Source organism: Mixophyes fleayi, chromosome 2, assembly GCF_038048845.1.
Source record: "Mixophyes fleayi isolate aMixFle1 chromosome 2, aMixFle1.hap1, whole genome shotgun sequence".
NCBI classification, from domain to species: domain Eukaryota; kingdom Metazoa; phylum Chordata; class Amphibia; order Anura; family Limnodynastidae; genus Mixophyes; species Mixophyes fleayi.
The window spans coordinates 62,018,669-62,038,239 of record NC_134403.1 but is presented as its reverse complement, the minus strand read 5'-3'; the positions used below and the strand labels follow the sequence as shown (position 1 = coordinate 62,038,239).

The 19,571-nt window shown below is 39.8% G+C and overlaps 1 protein-coding gene across 4 annotated transcripts in view; it reads right to left on the bottom strand.

Annotated features, from left to right (window-relative positions):
• The window catches only part of CAB39L (calcium binding protein 39 like), a 73,562-nt gene that overhangs the window by 45,079 nt on the left and 8,912 nt on the right, over positions 1–19,571 (bottom strand). The window contains exons 1-2 of one of the 4 annotated variants that reach the window (XM_075199101.1): positions 4,662–4,977; positions 18–72 (exon numbers count right to left, since the gene is read on the bottom strand). The exons of 1 other annotated variant lie outside the window; for it this stretch is intronic. The gene's annotated coding sequence lies outside the window, so the exon portion shown is untranslated. Of the gene's footprint in view, positions 1–17; positions 73–4,661; positions 4,978–19,571 lie in introns of those variants that run through there. 2 more of the 4 variants (XM_075199099.1, XM_075199100.1) reach the window with 2 other exon arrangements.

Sequence of the window (19,571 nt, the reverse complement as noted above, 5' to 3'; positions counted from 1 at the left end):
GTATTACAAAGTATTACCTCCTCACTTCATTATAGACAGCTTCAACTCTTTCAAGATCTTTTGGGTAGTGTCCTAAGGAGAGATGATGGCAAGTCAAAAAGCTGAGGATGCAATAATTTAAGTTACTGCAACTGTCCCTGTGTATGAATAAGCCAATCCACACTATGCAGCAAGTCTGCCAAGCATCCAATCAATCCCTCCTATTATGGCAACCTACTACAGAGCAGTGCTTGGTGGATTTAGTTATGTATAAACCAAATAACTTCTATGGGGCTTAGTGTCTTTTCCTATTACAGCATAATAATAGTATATGCACCAGAATGGATATTCAGAAGCAGTACACATGGATATGTCATGGTGGATGGCGGCACATAAGATGGGCCTAGGTTGGGGAAAAATACCAGCACTCCAAAACATCCCTTTTTTAATTACAACCGGTTTTTGCTTCGGGCTCATCTTACTGGACTTGAGTGCAAACGATCATCATTTTTGGGTTTCAATTTGAATACCTTATATCTGTATCAACCACGGAAACTGGGAGAAACGCCTTTCAAATTGTGCTCTGTGGGAGTCTCACTCCCCTCTCTTGCTTGGCTGGGATGACTGGATGGCTATTTTCCAGGATCAAACCTGGCTTTACTCCAACGTAATGCAGAATGAATGGCTTCGCTCCTTAAGCTGCTCCATCAATGGTGTCAAAATTCCCAGAAGCTGAACATTATGTTCTGAACCATACCCAATGGATTGCATCTGAAGGTGCAATAGAATGGAGGCACGCTGCATATATGGTGGTTATATAACGGGGTCCAGGGTTTTTGGAATCAGTTAGGGCTCATTAGGGAAACACTTTAATGATGCAAAATTAGAATGACTCAAATGAAATTATTTCTTTTTATGGACTGTCATTATAGTGATTTTTCTCCTGAAATTAAGCAATCTATTGCTTAATTTATGTGTGACACTGTTCTATGTATTGTGACTGACTCCTGCCAGAATTTTTGTATTTTATATAATATTTAGATTTGATATTAAATTGATATTTGACCTCTACTTTGTGTACAGATATAGCTACATCTACGCACACTGGTAGTCTGCACATTTTATTCCCAAATATTATGTGCCTAGGAGTTTTTTGTGTTTACAGGGCTCATTAGGGGTCTATTTTCCTTTGTGGTAGACATGTTTCTTAAAAAACCTTAATACTTCTTATTCTTCGTGTGATAGGCCATTTAAGAGACAAGACCTGGCTTGTGCAAGATATGTGCAGCTGCAAGAATTCACACTGCTCAGAACCTTGTCAGTATGTTCATCCCTGTCTCTCGTATGGAGCACCAACCTCCCTCAGCTGCAGGTCACATTAGGGAAGAGTGTGGTCCCCTTGGCCCAATACTAGTCAGTGACTGATCAGCTATTCTGCAGAGATAACCTAACCCAGGACTCAAGGAGCACTATACAGTATTGAAATTCAGGGGGACCAGGCAATGGTTATGTATTAATCCTCACCCAGATTGACCACACACATTAGCTTGTCAGGCGGAAGAGGGCCCACTGCTATTTATATCAGATGACCCATTTGTCCAGACTTACTTAGCCGAAGAAATAGTCTCCACAAATGCTGGGCGAACATTTCCATACTATTCTCCTATGGAAACATTTTTATTTCAGTGAAAAGTAAATATCTAGTTCTTTCATCAATTGTGTTCTGTATAACCTGTTACATAATTCCATTCAATATATATATATTTTTTTAAACGACCTCCCTCCAGAAAACAGTAAAACTGTGGGCTTCAATTACAGAGGTTAAGCAGCTACTCATCACCACAGGAGCCCTCAATGTATTCTATATGGTTTTACTAGTTGGAGGAGGAGAAGAACACAAAATATAAATATACTTATACATACATAATCATCATCATCATCAATTTATATAGCGCTACCGATTCCGCAGCGCTGTACAGAGAACTCATTCACATCAGTCCCTGCCCCATTGGAGCTTACATTCTAAATTCCTTAACATTCACACAGACAGGGAGAGAGAGAGAGAGACTAGGGTCAATTTTGATAGCAGCCAATTAACCTACTAGTATGTTTTTGGAGTGTGGGTGGAAACCCACGCAAACACGGGGAGAACATGCAAACTCCACACAGATAAGGCCATGGTCATATATATATATCATCATCATCATCATTTATTTATATAGCGCCACTGATTCCGCAGCGCTGTACAGAGAACTCACTCACATCAGTCCCTGCCCCATTGGAGCTTACAGTCTAAATTCCCTAATGTACACACACATACAGACAGAGAGAGACAGACTAGGGTCAATTTTGATAGCAGCCAATTAACCTCTTAGTATGTTTTTGGAGTGTGGGAGGAAACCGGAGCACCCGGAGGAAACCCACGCAGACACAGGGAGAACATACAAACTCCACACAGATGAGGTCATGGATGGGAATTGAACTCATGACCCCAGCGCTGTGAGGCAGGAGTGCTAACCACTAACCCCCCAAATCTTAGTATCGTACACACATGCAATTTGTCAAGCTGCATACCAAAATCCCATCATATAGACCCTCTGATCTCTATGACACATGAACACCAGTAATGGTGGTCTCGTATCAGGGTTGTAAACTACTGCTGTCTACTTGGCCTCTATGCTGGAGTATTGCACTGGCGGTTTTCTTGCATTACATTTCATGTTAAATGTAGCTTAAGAAACAGTGTTTTCTTTAAAATCCCTCCCGCCCTCCGCAGGTATCCTGTCATCATCCAATCAGTAGTGTCTAATAACAAGAAATGTTGAACTACATTAACTTCTATTGCTGAAAAGACCAAACAATTCACAAAGCAGAACAGTTACTTACATCTTCCCCCTTAACACAAATGATTGATCTCAAATTACTTCTACAGACAATGTTAGCTAAGCTAACATTACACAACTCCCTTTGCTGTAGTTACACCCTCTCGAGAATTAGACTTAGAAGTAGACTTTAAATAACAACAATAAAAGAGGTATTTTATGGTCAGAACGACATTTAGATGTTTCTTCTAATCAGTCTTTCCACTAACCATCATATAACTCAAGGATAAGCACCCTGCGTCTCCACAGGTATTGTGGAACCAAGAGTCACAGCATGCCGTCAGCCGGAGCTACACAGCCCTATACAAAATATATTGTTTTTTAATGACAGCACACTCCTACATTGTAAAAGTTGGCACATCAATAATTCATGTAATTATGGGCAAGCAGCCAATAAACATAATCTATTGCTTTGACCTCTCCTGGTATAAATATAACACATATATCAGCAGCAGGATGGACAACCTTTGGCACTTTAGTAACTGGATGCTTCCGTAATACTCAGTAAAATGTAACAATAGGTGCTAAATATTAACTTGGTCATGGTTTTTAAATAGAAAAATATTTTATCCTTAGCTGCATCTCCTGGTCTCCCATTTCTCTGGCTCATCTGTGGTAGAGGTAGAGGTATGGTGTGTGCTATGTTATGACCACCTTGCCGGAGTAAAGAAGCGATGATGAACTTCTAGCAACCATATTACCTACACCTAGGGGCATATTCAATTGGGCGCGTGATTGTTAAAAGTAACGCGGCCTGCGGATTATTACCGTTATTATGGTAGTTCTAACGCCGACTGCGAGCTGAAAGCCGGGTTAAAACTACTGTTATTAGTAGTTTTAACCCGGCGGTACTTCGGGAGGGGAAGGGGGGGGGGTTGGGAATTGAATCCCCCCCCCTAGATATTTACATGCACTGGGCAGCAAGACACAGTTTTATGTTCTTTTTATTTATATTTCTGAAAGTTCAAGGGAAAGGAGAACAACTTCTATAAACAGCCCTTGGTCCTGAGCAGTTGAACATTGTTTTATGTGTACAACACCCATGTATATAAACCACGTGTGGCTCATTTGAGAACTACAAGTTCCAGCATGCCCCTTCTCCATGGGATGGGGTTTAGCACATAAAATAAGAGTGTAATTGCCAGCATTTCTATTAAAACAAAGGTTACACTTTGTAATCAACTGTATACCCCATAAAATGTAATACATTAATAACTCTAAGCCTGAATAATGGTTATCTTACCAGGTGAAACAACTCTACCAAGTCATAGTACCCCTGATCAAACATTATAATCTGTTACATCCAAGCTATCCCGTTAAATAGCTTAACATCTCTTTGCACTAATTAACAATATAATTACAATATTAAAATCACTCTTGTACTGAGAACAAGTTTATACGCACCCTTAAATATTAAAATGTGTTTTTAATACACTTCACCATTATTGTTACTATGATACTGAGGACTTGTTGAGAGATGTAGCATGCCCTGTGTGATATATGCTCAGCTATCTATCTCATTGAGTTCAATGGAGTGGATCAGCAAGCAATGAGAATGGGAGTTACCTGTTACACTTAATAGCATGATCTGTCATTTCTAAGTGTATTAGAACACTTCATACACCCCCAGCAGCACAAATACACAAACACCTTTATATATCTCAGTTCTTACAGAAACACTGAACCATAAAACACATGATTATTTTACAGCACTGTTTTATAGTCAGTGAAGCACAGAGCATAGCAATTTACTTATTACTGCTCAGTAAATAACATATGGGGAATTTCAGCAGTACTTACGTAGAAATCGTCCAGCCAATGTTGTTAGGGAAACAGTTCAAATATTAAAAGACGGAAGACAGTCAGATTACATGTCCCCAGCTGCTGGTTTCTATCCTGTTAACACCATTCCAGGCTTGTCCCGTAATACAGCGTGACAGCAGCTTCCTTGTCCCTCTGATGACTAGTCCGCATCCCCTGGACTATTTGCACATAATCAATGGCTTGCAGTGGAAAGCAGCTGTAAATTTCCACTCCAGCTTTTCTCTGAGCTCAGATTCTCACTTGTTCCTACTGATATAGGCGGTACGGTTTCTGGTTGAACCAGCTCTCTCTGTTGAACTTAGCTGCTCATCACAGGAATGTGTGTAAGACAAAAGACAAAATGAAGTATTTGCCAAGAGAATCTTCTGAGGCTAAAGTCCTCACAAGCAATCACCATGCACTCCAGAGGTTTCTGCCTCACAGTTGGAATTAACCTCTCCTAGGTCATTTATAGTGACAAAGCACATACATACTGTAACCACTACATAACACAAAGGAAGAGCAGTGAACACAACACCCTAAAGAAGTAGAGTATAGTAATAAATCTTTGGTCAGGCAGCATACCTATGTAAACTATACAGCTGGTGTCCTAAGTACACCGATTATACATTTCAGCTATACTTCCTGTATAAAAATCAGTCCGCTCTAGAAAATTACAGTGTACACCAGAGAAAGCATTGTCATTCTGCAATGCCTCATTCATCCCTCAAGCAACAAAACAGCACACTCCAAGCAGCTAGTCCTCTATGCAAAAGGAGTACCAACATTAGCAAATAGTAGTGCGTATTGTCATGGTCTTTAAGCCATAAGCACCCATTAATAGACAGCTTAGTTCTATGTGGAAGTGCATATATCACCTGCCCTACTGACGCACTATGACATCTTGTCTACAAACTACACTTATTGCTTTTACCAGCAGGTCAGGAACCCGGCCTCTCTACAATGGACGCCAGTCTATTTGCAAACTGATGTAACATTATTCAGTGTTTCCATGGTATAATGTAAGACGTGTTCTGGGTAGTACATGAACACCATTCATTGGGCTTCTCCAGAGACTTGCTAAGGAATGTGCTGGAGATGCGATATACAAATTCATAGATGTGGTGCATACAATATACAATGTGGTACCATAAATATTTTGTCTTATGTTTAAACTTCCACACTATATTTCTATATATTGGTACAAAGCCGAGGCAAGCCAAAACATGGACTTTTAAATGCAGAGGAAAAAACAATCCAAACAATGTTTGAACAAATAAACAATGTCAGCACTTTTAATCACACCTTTGCCAGGCTTGTGAAGACGGCAAGCTGTGTAAGTTGCCAATACCACAGGGAGTGCCACCTCTAGTGTACTTCAGGACTGTGTGAATGGCTACCAGCATTGTAGCAGAGCTTCTATAAAGGCATTTATGGTGCCAAGCTTTTTTGTAGAGGAGATTCACCCTATATTTTATTTCCACAGGATCTGATGTGTATGTATTTATATAACCTACAGCAAGGTGCCCCCATTACACCTCATTGCATATATCAATACTATCTCATAGATCATGCAAGAAATTACGCACAACCATAGCTGGGATGTTAATTAAAAAAAAGAACAAAAATACTGTCCATTGTCAGTTTGCCAACTTGACCGTCATTGTTCGATAAGGTGGTGAATAGTTAATTGATAGGTTGTGACAGAAGGCGGTCTGCCCGGAGCCTTTCATGCTAGTTAAGGCTCTGATTTAGAGTTGGACGGTAGTATATTTGCCCGTAATAATCTGGTGTCTCACAAAATTTGTTGTAATATACATGCACACAGTGCATGTATAGTACAACAAATTTAACTTAGCTTGTACATTTTCAGATAATACATGTTCAATGACGCCTCCGTTACATCACATGGTTCTGTTCATCTAAAATTATTCCTTTGGAATACATACACACACACACATATATATATATATATATATATACACCCACACACACACCCACACATAGTGACATAATCAGGGGTACTGGTACCATCATCTAGGGTAGATGGCTTTGAACAGCAGCAGCAATAGATCACGAAAATGCTGGTTTTCTGGCAAGAAAATGCTGGTTTTCTGGCACAACTGACCTCAGCCAGTTTTATTGAGCATGTGCAAATAAACAAAACATAAACAAGAGCCTTGCCTGTCTGCCACTAACTAAACATTCTTTAAAGGCCCTCTCTCAAGTCTGAGAGCTTGTGTCCCAGACTCAAACACCAAAGGATATTTGCTCACCCTTAGCAGGTGCTCTCGGAAGGCATCAAGCCTCCTCCCCCGGTCTGAGAGACAAAATGATCAGGGCTGCAACCTTTTACAGATCCCACCCAGGTACAACTCTTGATCAGTCTGCTGTGAAATATACTCTGGGAAGCTTGTCCCCAGAGCATTAATCCAGTGACTGTCACCAAATTATATATCTCTACCTCTTTCCCACTCCCTCCATCCTCTATATTCCAAGACAAAAGATGTATTCCATGGTTTTAGTGTGTGTAGGTGACCGCTTGCCTTAGTTCATGCTACTGCCTTTTATAATATCACCATATAAAAATCAGATATTGCAACATGCCCCATAAAAAAACAAAACAAAAAAATCAGATCCAGCCTGTTCTATTTCACCAGTAAGTTTGCCACCACACATGAAATTATTTTAGGAAAATGACGTCATGTGTGCCAAACCTAAATGCCCTGATGTTTGTTCAGCTGAAGTGCATTGTTTAAAAGGTAAATTAGTTCAACTTGTGTGCATGGGTGGGTTTCCCTTTAAGTTGTTTTATTAATAAATGACTAACATATCCAAGCAATGAACCTTTCACCCAAGACATTCCACAAATAATTCTTTACACATTTCTTTTCTAGGAATGTTGGTTTATTTCAAGCACGGTAATGTCACATTTTACATATTATTGTCAGATGTGAAAATACTCTTTATCAGTATTGGACCATTAAAAACGGATGACAGGGATATGATTTTTCTTATTTTAATTTTCAGTATTGGAGAAATTCTGCTCTGGAGATATGTAGTTTTAATAATACTAGACATATGTACTAAAGGAGTATAGAATCCACAGATGTTGGTTGAACTATTACTGCAAAAATCATATACCAGCATTAATAAAAAAAAAAGAAAAAAAAAGGTGTCTGTGAGCTGATGGAAACAACATATTTTCTGAGATAAATTGTACTAATAAAACAGTGAGAGTGATCTGTGAATAACCAATGGTTGTACTGGAGACTGGAGGTGGTTTAAACCTACATGACCAGACCCACGCAAGATCTTCAGCGGTATCTACACAAACTATCTTTATATAGGACTTTATTTTAGGATATAGGGAGCTTTCTTTTGGTAGCACATTTTTTTTTTTCAAAATTACAGACACTGGATAGGGAAAAAAAACCATAAATCAGAAAAATGTAATAGTTCTTCTTGTTGTTATTTTTACATACTTGGAAACATCCTGAAATTTGTCAAGTTGTTTGGGGTATATAGATATCACATAGATGTACTTTCTCAACGGGGCAGAAACAGAGAGTAATCTTATTTTTCACAGAAAAATCAGGAGATATTTAGGAGAGTAACTTGAGATCCCTACTTTTATCACCAACAGATCCAATGTAACCAGAATCTAGTAGTGCAGTGGATCCCAAACTTTCTCAGTTCGAGGCACCCTTAGGGTCTCTAATTTTTTCAAGGCACCCCTAAGCCAAAATAATTACCAAGTAGTCCCCTGACTTGCTTACAACTGGCCTTGGCCGAGGCACCCTTGTGAGATCACCGCGGCACCCCAGGGAGACGCAGCGCACAGTTTGGGACCCACTGTAGTAGTGGATAGCGGACCAACAGCCGAAAATGAGTGGCATCCAGGCCTGTTATGGGTGCAATCTCCTCTCCTTCATTGTGACTTTTAAAAATGTGACACCCCCCCCAGATAGGATGCCAATTGTCAGAATGCATAGAGGAGTTAAAGGTCTGACATTGATCTCAGAAAAATTAAATGCTCTATTGTAATATTGTAGGCATAATAAACCAGTGTTCTGCCTGGGGACCTCCAGCCCAGCTATTAGTTAGTTTACAGGAGTGACAGAGGCAATATGAAAATGCTAGGAGTAGTTACATCACAATCCAGCAACAATCTCATAGCAGAAGACATGAGCGTTGTTTTGGGATAAGACACCATTACTAAAAAAGCTTGACATCCCAATTAAAGCCAAGGTGCAAATACCCTGCTATTATGTGCATGACTATTGGGGTAGCAGCTGCTATAGGACCCGGTGGCTGAAGAAGTCTGTCAGCTGCCACATGGTCAGCAATGAGCTTAATGAGGTCCTATCTGACCGCTGATCCCACAAGACATTTGAAGACCCAGAATGCTGTGCACGTGGGACACAATTCTGCTCAGGGGGTAGGGGAACTATGCACTTCCTGCTCACATAGGAAGGGGACAGCAGGGCTCATGCAGTGGAGAAAGAGGCAGCAGCCAGCGGCTCAGGAAGGAAGTAAGAAGAGGGAATGAGTTAGAAGGAAGCGTGTTCCTATCTAAAAACCTTGCGGCTCCATCAAAGTTATGCTTCTCTTTCAAGCAGTTGTCACCGTTTTTTAAAAAACCTTCTAAAATAACATCTCCCTCCCCTTTCAGCAAATAGGAGTGGTCTCCCCAGCAGTGAAGCTCCCGGTTACCTGAAGCCAGGTGCTGCACTGCATGTAATGTATCTACAATATAGCTCTATTGTGAGCTATGAACAGACTTAATCCTCCATTGTCTAGAGTCTCAAGTTACCAAAGGGTAAGCATTGGTTACTGAATGACAAAATAATACCTTAAAACAGTATGACCTACTAACATACAGATGGAGACCTAGTAATTTAAATATTAGTCATGAGAGAGAGATCGGGGTCTGAGTTACAAAGCAAATGACCTGTAGTTAAAATTAAGGTGCAGGTTGCAATATTCAGAATTTATCATATGGATGTGACATTGAAATGCTTATTGTGTATATGACAAAAAAAAGTTGTAGTTCTGTTCCTATAAATGTAAGTTGGATAGAAAAAATTAGACTGATTTTCTCAACATAAAGCTACATTAGTGTCTTTGAAGTAGAAAACACACCTTTTCTTTTATAAAATCTACTTGTCAGTGACAACCTGTGCTTGGCTTAAAACATTAAAGTGTAACTGGTGCCTGCACACAGTGGGGGCGGTTACTTTGTTGGTTTAAGTGGTCGAAGTGGCGGAATGGAAAATGTAACGGGAATGTCTGTATGTATTACCTAGTATTGTCTTATTAATGTTTGTTCCCAATTGTAAAGCGCTACAGAATTTGCTGGCGCTATATAAATGTTGATGATGTTGATGAATGTAAGTGAATGGAATTTGAGGGTTTTGCAGTGAAGGCAGTAGGAGAAGTGGCGGAATGGCATACCACCGTATACACCTTCACTTCCACCACTGGATGGTTCTCAATTTACAAGGAATCAATGCGACACTGACTTTTCCTATGGTTTGGACCTGGTATCTCACCAGTTTTTTGGATACTCGTTGTTCACTAGAGCTGCCCATGTTTTACCTCAGAACCACTACTTTCATTACTTGCAAATCACTTTATTCAGCTACAATCTGTTCTCTGGTTCACTTTGAGACCACAAACGTTCAGTGCTTAGGTCTGCCACTTAGTACTTGACTATACAGGACTACTTTTTTACTCACCTCTCTGTACCCATTTATAGATAAACGGGATGACAGACAAGACTTGCCCAGGAGTGACTGAAGCGGATAGCATGCGAGAGTTACTGCTATGGTTCTCCAGGGTAGCTTCCTCTCCTGCACCTTACCATTCTTAGCAATGTTTACTGGTTTAGAGTAGAGATGCTCAGGCTCGGTTCCCTGAGAACCGAACGTACCCAAACTGAACATAGCCGCATATTTTGCACTTTTTCGGAATTGAAAACAAGGCAAAACGTCATTGTTACGTCGTCGGATCTCGGGAGTTTTGGATCTTATAAGTACCGCCCTCCAAGGCGATCCAGCGCCATTTCACAGAGGGACAAAGAAGGGGTAGCACAGTCTGTAGAGCAGCAACATAGGTAGAATAGAAAAAGAGGAGGGGTGGCAGTGTTTTTCAAAGTTTACAGTGACATTCAGGAGAGCTCCATTGCTTCATTGCCAATTGTCATTGCTGAAACAGAATTAATAGGGCAGGCTTGGTCTTCTAAATCTGCAGTCCCATAATGTACAGTGTTATATAGGTAACACACAAAGAGGAGAGCTCTATTGCTAGTTGTCATTGCTAAATTAAAAAAAACTAGGGCTGGCAGTCTTTTCTTCTGAATTGGCAGTCAAATTGTACGGTGTTATATAGGTTACACACAAAGAGGAGAGCTCCATTGCAAAATTGCTAATTGTCATTGCCGAAATAGAAATTAAAGGGCCGGCTGGCTTGGTCTAAATCTCCAGTTACATTTTACTGTGCCATAGCTCATACAGAAACAGGAGGGGTGACATCGTTGTTGTCACTCTCCAGTCTCAGTCATGATACTAATCCCTCTACCTCATGTGCTAAAGCCTATGTTCAAGTGCTTGTACCTTTTTAAAGAAAAAAACACCTCTCTAATAAAGGTGAAAGTTTACTATAGAAAAACATAAAATTGCCAAGATGCCATTCTACCCAAAATACTACAAAGCATACCAGCAACAGGTAGCTCCCTTCTCTTAGCTAGATTTCAGCACCTGCAATCTACACTGTCATCATATTCACCCTCATCATTGTGTAAATCTTCCTCAAACAATACTAATTCATCCCTGCTGGAATCCACCATCACAGACGTCTGTGTACTTTGATGTAATTGCAGATAATGGCCTTCCTCATGGAAGTTGTAGTTTATTATTATTTTATGGCAGAGCCGTTATGATTTTTGGGCAATTCTTTTAGACCAGCCCAAATGTCAAAATGTTCTGCTGACTCATCTGAATCACCACTGGGTGTCTTGGGACCGCTTAGTTTTTCCAAGAAGCAGTTGGCAGAGAAACTGAAGAAGACGTCGTTGTGTCATGTACCAATTGAGCGGTCAGCCTGCTGACCAGGAGCTCGTGATCTGGTACAGCTTTGTGATCTGGTACAGTTGAAAATAAAGACATAGCTCTTAAAACAAGAATCAAGCACAGTTGGCAAAATGTAGTGATCCGATTTTAAGATGTTGATAACTCTTGGATCCTGGCGAAGCAAATTAAGTACTTAATCTACAATTACAATATAGTTAGAGGATTTGCTTTGTGTCATTTCTCCTTCAATTTCTCTAGCTGCTTCTCAAAAAGTCTAATTAGGGCAATCACTTGACTCAAGCTAACAGTGTCTGCACTCTCTTCACAGGTGACTACTTCGCTGGATTAAAGTACATATTTCATTCTTCTTGCAGCTGCTGCATTCTCCTGCATGCTGTTGCACAATCCCGAAAATGACCCTAAATATTTCGAAACACAGACAACATCTTCTGCATGTCATTGTCATTTTTTAAAAAGTTCTGTACCACCACGTGGATTGTGTGAGCAAAATAGGAAATGTGATGGAATTCCCCCTGCTGTAATGCTCTAAGAATATTGGTGACGCAGAAATCACATATCCCCAGCAGAGTCCAAGCCATGTTGCAATAACATCCCTTACTTTTTCAAACAGGTTGTCAGCGGTATTACCTCTGACCTGCGCCTTGTCTTGTCTCTGATAACCACTTCTCACTCCTGCCTTCAAGACTGCTCCCCACTTATGGAATTCCCTACCACACTCAATCAGACTTTCCCACAGCCTTCAAATCTTTAGATGCTCTTTGAAAACCCCTCTATTTTTTAAGAGGTGACCTTATCCTCGATAACACTATTCATACTAATGCACCCTCACAACTATCCCAATCTCCACTCTGAGCCACACTCGCTCCTCTTTTTTCAGCTGTGCTCTCTTCCCTTTAGAATGTAAGCTCTCTAATGAGCAGGGTCCCCCATACCCTTTGTTTTCATATCTCCATTCATTTTGTCTGCCTTGACTGTGCTTGTTTTACGTATGTCTTGTTTTATGTATGTCCTAGTCTTCCATACTGTACAGCGCTGTGGAGCCTGACAAATCTACAATGATAATAATAATAATAATAATAATAATAATAATAATAATAATAATAATGTGCCTCTTAGTGAAGCAGATAATACACAGAGTAGCCTGCCTCTGAAAAATGTGTCGTACTTGAGTACATGCTGCTGCTGTTCCTGCTGGTGAAGGCGAATCACCAACCCAGTGGGCTGTCACAGGCATATAATCTTTAGTTTGCCCAGTTCTGCTTGTCCACATATCGGTGGTTAAGTGTACAGTGGGTAGAATGGCATTTTGTAGCCCAATAATTACATTTTTACGAACCTTCTGGTAGAGGTGAGGAATAGCTTTTCTAGTAAAATGGTGTTGTGATGGAATTTGGTAACGGGGACACAAGACCTCAAGTAATTGTCTAAAACCAGCTGCATTAGTAGTGGATATTGGACGCAGATCTAATACTAGCACAGTCGCCATGGCGTCTGTGATCCGCTTTGTGACTGGGTAACAGTTTTTAATCTTGCTAAGGATTGTTTAATAGACAATTGTTGTAAACTACTAGTAGTCTTCTTCTTGGTCTGCTTCTGGGTTGAAGATCCACACCCAGCAGCAGGAGCAGCAGCAGTGGGCCTAACGCTCAAGGATTCTTCTGAGGAGTCCTGGTTAGGGGAGGAGTCATCTCGCCTTAGCAACTTGTATGTAGGACTAACTCCAAGCACTTGTGAGGATATTGATGATGAAGGTGTTAAGGGTGTGTATTGCAGGTGCTGGGATCTAGCTGAGAGAAGGCAGATAGCTGATGCTGGACTGCTTGTTATTTTTTTTAGCATAAGTTTCTGATTTTCCCCAAGAGCTTTCCATGAACTTCAAATGGCGTAAGATAGATGAGGATCCGAGATGGTTAAGGTCCCTACCTCTACTGGCTGTGGCTTTACAAACACTACAAATGACTAGACAACTGTTGTCAGGATTTGTGTAAAAATAATTGCACACATAAGAGGTGGATTTTTTGGTCTTATGCCCAGGCATGACAATGGCGTTCTTATCACTGGCAAGAACTGCTGCAATCTTTGTTTGAAAGTGTATGAAAATAATATTGTGACCTGTGAGGTGGTCAAAATTAACTGCAAATGACTTGAACTTAGTCTTATTGAGATTAATAATAATGTAGGAAAAAAAAAAAAGGAGAGCAAAATTTTGTGATTTTAGGAAATTTTAGCAATTTTTCTAAAAAATCCAGATCCAATCCCAAAAACACATGAGAGCAGTTTTGCCAAAACCAAATCACGAAGCTAATCCAGATCCAAAACCAAAACCACTTCACGGGGGGGGGGGGGGGGGGGGGGGGGGGGTCAGTGAGCATTTCTAGTTTAGAGTGCTTGCAGGTTAGGACCCGTTGGGGAATCATAGTACGTACCATTGTTGCAGTTAGCTACTCAATAATAAGACAGAAATAGTGACTATTCCACTCTACAAAGGGAGGAGGATGTTCTTAAAGGGCATATATTATATTCCTATTGTTTATGTTAGGCATGAAGAGGGCTGTGTACTCCTCTACAACACTAAACAGCATTAACTCTATTGCTCGAGTGCCCTCCCAACTGACTTTCTCTTGGCTGATTCACAGTTTATAGAACAGGGCTGCCAAACACCAGGCCTCAAGGATCATTTATCAGATATTTTGGATATCAGGTAATAACAGGTGTGGCGCTACTCACACCTTTAATTACATAGCGGAATATGCCAAACACATGAGGCCCAGAGTTGTTCAACCCTGTAACAGAGTAATTACATGACAATCATCCCATCCCTGAGTTAGAAGATAACAAGGGCTATCTCAGCAATCTTGCCTGTCTTCATAAATGGTACACTGGGATAATGCTATTAAAGGTAGATTTTCAATGTCAATACATTGAAAAGAACAATATACAATAATATAGGATATCTAAATGTCGGAATAGGCCAGGCTATACGCTGTCAAGTCACAATCCCATATACAGCTTCAATTTTTAAAACCATCAAATTTTATTCACTTACACTTATCATACCGCCACTTCTAAATCTCCACTGTGTATGTATAATATATCTATCTATCTATATCATACATTTATTATGTATTCTTCTCTATCTTCATAGGCTATGGTAGCAACATTAAAAGTTGCTAACATAGTAAAAGTAAATGATTCTTATGGCACATCACAGTACATGTCCTTTAACCAAAGGGAACAAATGCTGTTCATGTACAGGTGTATACCGACATAGCTCAGTTTTCATAAATGTATTCATGAAGAATCTAAATAATAATTATAATAATGGTCTTTTGCAGTCGCTTCCAGGCTTGGAAAGCACTCAGGGATTTTTGTAATGTTTTATTATGTTATGAAGTCAGTTAGGAAATTGCGGAAACAATTAAAAACAAAGCACATCAGCAATGTGCTGCAGAGGCAATTTGGTGTAAATGAGCAGCAATTTCCGCAATAGAAAGGTCATTCCAGCTAAGGGGATTCTATGTCCAATACTTAAAAGATTATTGATCGCAGAATACGTGTGGCTAAAACAGAAACAAGCACACCACCTTTTCATCTTCTAGCATGTTTAACAATAGTATTCTCTCCGAAAATAACTAGAGGAGTAAAAGCAACGCCCGTGGCAGTTTACAAGTTTCTCACAGGTTCACTAAAGAAGTGAGGGTGACTGTGAACAAAGTACTCTGAAGATGGCAGGGACTCAAGGACAGGAAAGTGGTACTCAACTCTATTCAAGAGTGTATATAGTAAACGGTTATATATAAGTTAGGGGTTATATGTCTGCAAAAGACACATTTAACCAACCCCTCCACGAAAAAACAAAATTACATCAGCATAATTGGAGATTTATTTTAATGATTAGCCAAGACAGCATCCAAATGAACTCAGTTTCTCATTTACTGCAATACCCTCAAATTCTCTTAGGATACATATCACATGGGGTTTCCACTTTACGTTAAAAATGTGGCATCTGATTGGATGTCGCAACAGCAGCTCATTAGAGTACGCATTTGCGGGCGAGGATGGGTGAGGTTCTGACACTGCTGTAAAGGAGAGGCAGTGTATTCTTGAACTCGTAACCAGACAGGTATTAGATTTAAAGATTGTAGAGCAAGTTATGCAAGTTATTAAATAAGCTGTCATGTTTCAAAACATTTTCATGAAGTCCAACATGGGCAATGTGACATTCTGACAGCTACCATCAAAAAACCCTATAGATATTTCTTAGGGATCAATATGAAAGTGGCGGATATAATATGATGTGTTCATCAAATATGAATTGTCGAAGTCGTATAATTGGATTAACGAAAGTATATTGGTCAATATTGTTTTGCCGTGCGATTGCGATCCGTACGACACGTAACACGTGGCATGGTGCGATCGCACGGTAAAATACGCACGCACACACTCGCATTACAACATTTATTTATATAATTCATATTCATATTGGTTCCGTTACACTGTAATTTATGAGCAGATAGTATTTGGTTTATTATTAGATATATATATATATATATATATATATATATATATATATATATATAATGATTATATGTACTCTTCAGTGATATTCAAGGTTCAGGTTATAGGAAAGGTATCATGCCTAGTATCATATTGAAACCCTAATCATCAGCAGCTGTCCGGTGCAGTCGGCGAAGAGATCGCACATTGCATACTTTAGTTATTGATATTAGGGAATAAACCTTTGTATGATGTTGGCTATGAAATGCTAATTGTAACTGGAGCATTGGCGGGAAGAAAGGAGCTCATTCCCTGGAGAGACGACCCCCACCTTTGGATTCCTTAGATTGAATCAGCCTATGACCTGTTTAGCCTGGACCCATCTGATGTCTGGACCTATAGAAGCAAGCCACGTCATTTGCATTGTTCTCTGTAACACTGACTGTGTATATATGATCATAGCTGTGCACCCAGATCTCAGACTTCACTGATCACAGTATTCAAAGGTGAATCACTGTCCAGGGGTGCTCGTGGTTAGCGCAGCGAGCGCATGCGATAGCAGTGGTATGTATGTATCTTTTGGTATTGGCTGTACTGTACTGTATCATAATATAATAATGTATTGAATTGTTGACTATTTACATCTGCTAAAATAAATCACTTTGTGCGTTAGAAACACAATACAATCGCCTATGCAATGCTTATTTGAAAACGATAGAATTACTTTAATAGAATATTGATGCACTCTTTGAACCACAAATGAATGAAGCTCAAGTATATACAGTTGGTTCCAAAAAAATGTAAGTCCCCAGGACGTTTAAAGCTGCACTTCCACCTACTGAAAGAGGGACTGCTACATGCTGCCTTTCCCGGAGGAGGGCAGTGTGTACTGCGGCTTTTGAATGATTTCCCTCCACCAGTAGCTAATGCCATTGATTTTCCGGTTCTACAGAGCCAACCAAATAACAGTTGCATGGAGCAGCTCCTGAGGCTCTAGCTTTGTGGAGAAGCCGGTTAGTAAAGTTGTACAGCAGGCAATAGAGCATCTTTAAAATAAGAAAATCCAAGCGCTGCTTGTGCGTACATTAAGTAACATCCCAGTATTGGGGTCAAGTATAGAGGACAATAATTATGGCTAGTAGGATGACAGTGGTTATTAGAGACAGAGAAGATCATTTAAGTCCTTTACAAAAGTTTCCTGGACCAATTCTCTCCAACTTATTGGAGACCCAAGAAACAGCTAACTTGGAATTTAGAGGAAAAATCATTATTAACAAAAGACAGTAATAAGTGCATGTTTATATACATTACGATGTCTGTGAACCAAGCAGCCGCAGATTAGTCATTGGGCTCATACTACTGTGGGATGCAAGTAGTTATTTTCATCTAAACTGTCTATACTGTCAATATGTACGTGAAGGTTTTCTGCTAAGTGGATAATAATTTACAGTTATTTACACAATTTGTCCATTACTTGTAATAGGCTGAACAGCTTAATGATCAGACTCCTTCCTACATAATTAAAGGGAAACCAAAAGGCCATGTAAAAAAAATAACATAAAAAAAACCAAAATAACATAACATAATAGAGATAGTGCCCTGGGGTGAGAATGGAATCAACGGCCCTCCGATATGAGGCAGCAATGCTAATCATTCTAACCCCTGTGCTACCATGCTGTGTACTTACCTGGTTTCTGGCCTGAGACCTGTATACAAGGTGCCCCAGCTGCTGACTATCAGCATCACAAACACCCAGTGGAAAAAATAGGGACATTTTTGCAGAAGGATAGACTATGGGAGGCTTGGAAGACTTGCAATGAAAGTCTTCCAGACTTCCAGCTTGAGAACTCCTGCGCTTAACAATGCATTCATTGATATTTATGGGGCATAAGTCCTCCTTCTGTCTCGTTAGTCACCTGAATAAGAGGCATGGATGGAGAGAAAATATCCACTGCTACTTTAGCAAGACCCATGGGCAAGTTCTCACCTAAACCTAAGTCTTTCCTCCATGTACAAGGAGGTTTTCATCACAAGGGGTCAAATAGTTCTTTATTTTTTAAACTGTATTTATTTGGTTTACCTACATAAAACAAGGAATCACACATGATATTGAAATAATCACCACGTCTGTGGAGAAATACTGAAGTGTGAGCTATGTTGGTACAGACTAGAGCGGACTAACTATAAATATGCAGGAAGTTAAATTGCTACTCAACAAACTACATAATTTCAACATAGACAACATTCTAAAATTAATTCATAGTGATAAATAAACTCAAAGTAAAGATTACAATTCATTTTACAACAAGGAGTACACAAAATAATCTGCTTCATTCTAGTCTCAGCTGCTGTTAATACCACTAAATGCCAGGTGGACAGCTGGAAAGATTGTTTAACATGTATTTGTATGACGTCCAATCACCTGCACACAGTTGAGGCAGCCATTTTGTGGACTGAAACTCTAGTCTTGAAAATGGAGCTCATCAATTCATTACAAACTTTTGACTCACTGAGGCATGCATGACACACAATTGCTGCCTCCAGTGTGAGGGAAAATGAGGGGTCCACTTAAAAAAAAACTCTCACAAGGCTCGAAATATGTTTTTTTCTTTTCTAAGCAGAGTAAGTAGAGTATTAATATTGTGGATGCAATGGGCCAAATTATAATTTCATCCAGTTTCCTGTTATTGTTTGGTTGGTAGTGAAAAACAATTCATGTGTCAATGTTTGTATTAAGAGAGATGCCTAAAACAAATGGTGAGGACTAGGGGAAAATATAATAATGTATTTAGGGTGCTAATCCATTACCAGAGCCATCTGGTTTACCTAGTCCATTCAGAATGGAGAGGAAAGTTTTCCTTTGAACATATGTGTGAGCGGAGAGGAACACATGAGCCACGTTTGGGGTATTGGAGTCCTTGCTGTTGCCGATACCACAAACAACCCCCTTTAAGTTTTATTTACAGGGAGACAAAAGTACTTGATATAAATTAGGTTTGTACCAAGATGTTTGTAGAAGTGATGTTTTGAACAAGAATTGCATTTTGCATCTCTAGCTTTTGTGACAGACCTAGGATATATGAAAGTAATCTAAAAAAGCTTGAGAATCAAATATATTTAGTTATCCAAAAACTTTCATCCTCTTAATGCATACTTGCCAACTTTTCCATTCAGGTCAGCTGACAAGTGTGGGAGGGGGTGCGGTGACACCATCGCGGCACTGTTGCCCTACCTCTCTCATGAGCTGCAGCATTGTGTGGCAGGGGCAGGGGATAATGGCGCAAATCGCATAATTAAGTCCCGCCTCTGTCAGGGA